Source organism: Elephantulus edwardii, unplaced genomic scaffold (assembly GCF_000299155.1).
Source record: "Elephantulus edwardii isolate Elephantulus edwardi_28Jun2011 unplaced genomic scaffold, EleEdw1.0 scaffold00022, whole genome shotgun sequence".
In the NCBI taxonomy this organism is placed as follows: Eukaryota; Metazoa; Chordata; class Mammalia; order Macroscelidea; family Macroscelididae; genus Elephantulus; species Elephantulus edwardii.
In genome coordinates, this window is record NW_006399772.1 from 15,516,997 (window position 1) to 15,523,031 (window position 6,035).

Genomic DNA, 6,035 nt, shown 5'->3' on the forward strand with positions numbered 1-6,035 from the left:
CACATACTTAGGGCATGTTGTTAGGAGAGGCTATTCTTTAGAGAGGGACCTTACATTTGGAAAGGTAGAGGGTGGACAAAAGAGAGGAAGACCCTCAAACAGATTAATTGATACAGTGATTGCTGCAATGGGGTTGAGTGTTTCAGAAATTGTGAGGATGGCCCAAGATACAACAGGGTTCACATCTATTGTTCATAGGGTCACTATGAGTCATACTCAACTTGATGGCACTTACCAACAACATGTTCAAAAACTTGGCTACACTCTAATGAAAAAAAAAAAGTCTTTTTCTGTAGAAAAGCAATTTATTCTGTTATAAACACACAGTCAAGGCAAGTAACAGGCCTGCTGGTGAAACAGGTCACTCAGGAGAAGTAACTCTTTATCCAGGATTAATTTATCTTTTACAGCAAACAGCAGCTATTGATTCACTGTTCTCAACTGGACAAACTACCTGTGGTATAACCTTCAGGTGGAAGCATATATATACCTTTACAATCTGGTGGTCCCAAATTTAAAACAACAGCAACAGGAAAAAAAGCCAACTATGTCACAGAAAGGAAAGAAATTATATAAAATCAGTTTAAGAAATGCTTGTTAGAGTATATGTGAGGAAGAAGAAGAACACATAGAATAAAATTCTGGCTTAACTCAAGAAACAGGTGACTGTTCTAAATAGGAAAATGTGCACCATGGCAAATTCAGGTGTGAAGATTTTAGAGTAGGACTCTACATGTTTTAAATGTCCCATTTCCTAAATAAAAATGACATCTTGCAGTATTACACTTCATGATTCAGACACTAACCTGACTTAGCTCTGTTCCTTACTCATTCTGCCCTTTATTTAAATAAGTCTGAAAACCTGGGATTATAGCATGAGAATAAAAATAACCACACATGTATATTCTCTTTTCTGATTCCTTTAATCCTGGGTTTGCTCTAGAAAATTCCTGAAGAAAATATAAACTTGTGGCTTCACTAAATCAAATCTTTCAGTTAACATCTAGAAAACACCATATGGGCTAATAACATTTTTTTCCTTTTAGTATTTTTATTGATTTGCATATAATCATTCATATATAATGCTTCATGTATGCCTATTGTGGGTTTTTTTAATTAAGCATATGACTTATAATTGCACCAAGATAACTTACAAAAGGAGGGGGTTTTTTTATGACCACAAGTGGTATGGGGATGATCATTAAAAAAACCCAATGAGAAGGAAGGAATATGTGAAACAAAATGTCCATGAATGAAACATAATGTGTTCAAATTTGTTTGCAAACAAATGTTGTTGTTGATATGTGGCATCGAGTTGACTTCAACTCATAGTGAATTTATGCACAATAGCTCTGAACCCCGCTCTATCCTGACTCAATCTCACTGTCTCTGACGTATTTATTTTTATTACTCCAGTTACTGTGTCAATCTATCTCATCCAGGGTCTTTCTCTCCTGTCCTGTCCCTCCACCATTCCAAGTATTGTGTCCTTCTCCAGGGACTGGCCTCTCCTGGCAACATAGCCAAATTATGTGATATATAGCCTCAAAATTCTTACCTCTAAGAAGACACTTGGTTTCACCCTCTCTAGGACATAAATGTTTGTTTTCTTGGCAGTCCGTAGTATTTTGAATGCTCTTCTCCAGCATCACAACACAAAGGCATCAATTGTACTCCAGATGCAAAGGTATGTTGTTTGAACTCACCAACTGCTTTGTGGGAGAAAGATGGGCAATCTTCTCCTATGCAATTTGTTGCCTCCGAAAACCCTATGAATAGATTATAGCTAGACAGTACACAACAACAGCAGTATTTCGCTTGCAAGTGGAATTAATGATGTTGGTTTGTGGTTTGTTTGTTTTTAATTGCTTGATAATTTCTACATTCTATAGGATCACCTTACTTGGAAATGAGAACACATTCAAACCTCTTCAGATCAGTGGGTCTTCAAATCAGTGGGTCAGGCAGCTGTCCTCCAAATGTCCTGGCATAGACTGGTGTGCCGGCGTTGTATCTGTTAGTTGAAATGTGTCAGCTGGTATCCAACTGCCTCAGTACTTCGTTCTTGCCAGTGCCTTCAGTGTACCTTAAAATTCTTCCTTCATTCCCATTGATTCTTATTTCTTTGGTACTTCTTGAAATAGTTCAGTGTCAGTCAATTCTATTTGGTCTAGTAATTCTATGAATCACCTCCATCTTCTTTTGATGGTTCCTGGATCATTCAAGATTTTGTCCAAAGCATCTCTAAGTATTTCAACTCGAGACTTAAATTTGTTTTTCCATTCTTTCACCTTGAGAAATCCCAAGTGAATTCTACCTTTTCTATTCACCAATTGTAGCTCTCTGTACGTTCCATTATACTATTTTGCTTTGTCTTCCTGAACTTCCCTTTGAAATCTTCTGTTCCTCTTTTTCTTCATCTTTTCCCTTTGTTTTGGCTTGTTGATGTTCTAGTGCAAGTTTCAGAGTCTCTTCTGACAGCCATTTTGGTTTCAGGTGGGCTAGAGTCAAGCTCATATATCCGTTCTTGTTGACTTGTTTTTATTTTCCTCAGCCTCAATTTTAACTTACACATGATTGGTGGTCTATTCCACATGCAGTACCTGGTCTGATGTTGACTGCTGATATTGAGCTTCTCTAAATATTCTTTGCACAGATGTAGTTGATCTGATTCTTATGTCCATCAGCTGAGGTCCATGTGAGGAGAGACAACTGCAAATATCCTTTAATAGTGGGAGCATGGAATGTGCAAAGTGTGGATTTGGGGAAACTAGATGTTATGAAAAATGAAATAGAATACATGAGCATCATGAACATTGTAGGCATTAGTGAAATGAGATGAACTGGCATTGACCACTTTGAATCAGTCAGTCACATGGTGTATATGCCAGGAATTAAAAACAGAGGACAAATGGTGTTGCACTCAACAAGACAATTTCAAGTGTAGCCTGAAGTGAGGTGTCTCCTGAGTCTCAGTGTCAGCTGGTTGGATGCAGTCTCTTGTGTCTTGAAGAGAGGCAAGTATGGAACCCTGGGGTGCTTGTGGCCTTCTTTTTGCCCCAAGTGAGTGTCCGCAGAGCAGACTTGCTAGATGAATTGGGGGTCTCTGGCCCAGAGTTCGCCAGTGTTTGAGTGTGCTGGAATGGTAAAATACCCTCAGGCCTGTTTTTAATTGTTTTTGATCATTTTTCTAGGTCATATAGCCCTGGTGTGTCCACTGACCGAACAGAGGTAATTCGTGGTTGCGGTGAAGCTGAACACTGTGACACTAATGTGTCAGATGCAATAATGGTTACCCATGGAGAACAGTGTTTGGTGGAGCTGACTGAAACTTAGAAGCAGGAGTGGCATCTACTTCCGTAAATAGCTTGCCTCCAGAAACCCTATGAACCTGGAGAAAGGATGACAGTCATTTAAGTGCTGAGGACTTTCGTTCTTAGGGTCACTATGAGTTGCCTATGACTCGACGACACTTAACAACAACAACAATCCTGAAGTACCATGTTGTGAGTGATAGGATGCTATCCATAAACATACAAGGAAGACCTGTTAATGTGATTAGTATTCGAATATACACACCAAGAGCTAAACTCAAAGAGAATGAAATGGAAGATTTTTTTATTTGGGAACAGAAACGAGGTCAGAAATAAAATTATTGAATTCTATATGTTCAATGATTTATTCATAGAAAAAAGAAAATATTCAAATTATTGAGTTCTGTATGTTCAATGATTTATTCATACCAAAAAATATTCCAGTTCAGTAAGTGAGCACAAGTTATCCTGCGCTTATCTTGCTTACTGGGTACTCTGTTCCTCTTAGTGATTGAAAATTTGAAAATGTGCTGTCATTTATTGTGAGTTTGGGAAAGAGACAAGTACAGTCATTCTTAGAAGCAGAATCATTATTGAGATTTTTAAAAATTTTTATTAAATTGTATTAATTTTAATGAACATTTACAGAGATTTTGGATTTCCATTCATTCATTGTTGCACTATTTTCTCTACCCACCCCCCAGTTCATTCCTCTTTTTTTTCCCCCTTGAAAGTCTGTTTTAATTGTCCTATTGCCACAGTGCTTGTCAAAATCAGTTCTGATTAATCTCTTTTGTCAGTGTGTCCTTTGCCATTCCCTATCACTCCTCCCTGAGAGAGACTTCACCCTGATTCATAAGGAAAAGGGGATGGCATATTCTCTTAGCTACTTCCTGCTGAAAAGGGATGCTGTAGGTTTCAGGGTGAAGATCTTCTCTCACTACTCTAAAGGGCCCCTTTGGCAATAGGAAACACATAGACTATTGTGGAGATTGATTTTGGAATTTAGATGCACTGTTATCAATTGTGCTTAGCCATACATGTTCATATCCTTGAAGATGTATCATGGAACTGTTGCAGCCTAGAAGACACAAATTATCTAACAAGTTCAAAGTACATGAATCAAAAATTAAAAGCAATAATATTCTAAGCAGAGGTTCTAACAGTGGCACAAATCAAGTTACAGAGGGAAGGTAGTTCTTAAAATAAAAGGCTTATTGACTAGCACTTTGTCTATTATAGTATAAGGGTTAGGAACCACAAGATGTAGAGGCTCAAATATGTAATTTATCGTTCTTAAGTCCTGGACCTTAAAGAAAGAGTGAAACTGTTTACTACAAACAGAAAGGTAAACCAATGCTTGGCTTGTTTCTTGAGTAATCAATCCAACACTATGTAACTGTTGTGTCCTTTCATCTGTTTCTAAAATTTTACACACTTGACTCAAACAAACAAATTTTCTGAATAACACACAGCTTTCCACCAACTTAAAAATGGTAGGAATTTTCTTTAAAAGTCAGTAATAGAGAAAAAGAAATGAGCCTCTAGGAATCATTACCCACTTATCATGATGACTCAAGTATTTTTGACTTGAATTCTACAGCAATCAAGCAGTCAAGACTCAAGATTCAAATGACTCCCTGTAAAAAGCCCCCAAAACTGAAATCTGACTATGACAAGGAGGTAAGAAATAAATGGAAATTTTTAAAATGACGTGAGATTACTCTTGAGAAAGTACACATCACTACATACTTGAGGCCATGGAGAAAACTAATCAATTCATTTCTAAAATACTCTGGCTCTTGCCAGAGTATAAAAGGTAGTCCTTGAAATTATTCCATCTTATTTTACCAAGAGAAATAGGTGATAACCTACAGAATTGAAGAATATACTTGGGAAATACATGCCTGATAAGGTTTTAATATCCAGGCTATATAAAGAACTCATACAACTCAACAACACAAAAGGCAATCCAAAAATAACCGCAAAAAGAAAAGAAAGATTTAAATTTCAAGAGTATTAAGATTATTACTTGCTCATGCTGTCGAGCTGGAACTAACTGACGGCTGACCTTCCAGTGGTTTTTGGAGGCTGTAAATCACACAGGTGAACACTATCCATCTTTCACTTGGAGTAGATTGTGGATGCAAATTGCCAAAAGTCTCCACTATGGACTAACAGTGCAACTCTGGACGAGGTCATCAGGGCTCCCTTTATTCTATATTAAGAATATGACCACCATAAAATTATAAGGGAAAAAAATAACTGTACAAACAGTGGGCTTAGGTTTAACAAAGGCTTGTTGTTGTGTGCCATCAAGTTGTTAACAACTTGTAGTGCCCCTATGTACATCACCTCTGAACCCTGCCCTATTCCTATGCCAATCTCACGCTCTCTGACACTCCAACCCACATTATCTCAGTTACAGGGTCAATTTATCTCACCCAGGGTCTTCCTCTCCTCCACTATGCCTCCACCCTTCCAAGCATGATGTTCTTCTCCAAGGATTGGTCCCTACGTATGTGAGACAGAGCTTCAAGGTGAGTGGATACATAATGACCATTGCATTGGAACAAATGAAAGAAAGAACTGTCTAAAATGAATATATGATTAGACATTATAAGTATGACAACAGCCCAGAAAAAGAGATACATCCTTGTAAAGAGGACAAGGGGTAGGTAGGGGAGGGATGTAATTGTGCAACAATGAATATATATATAT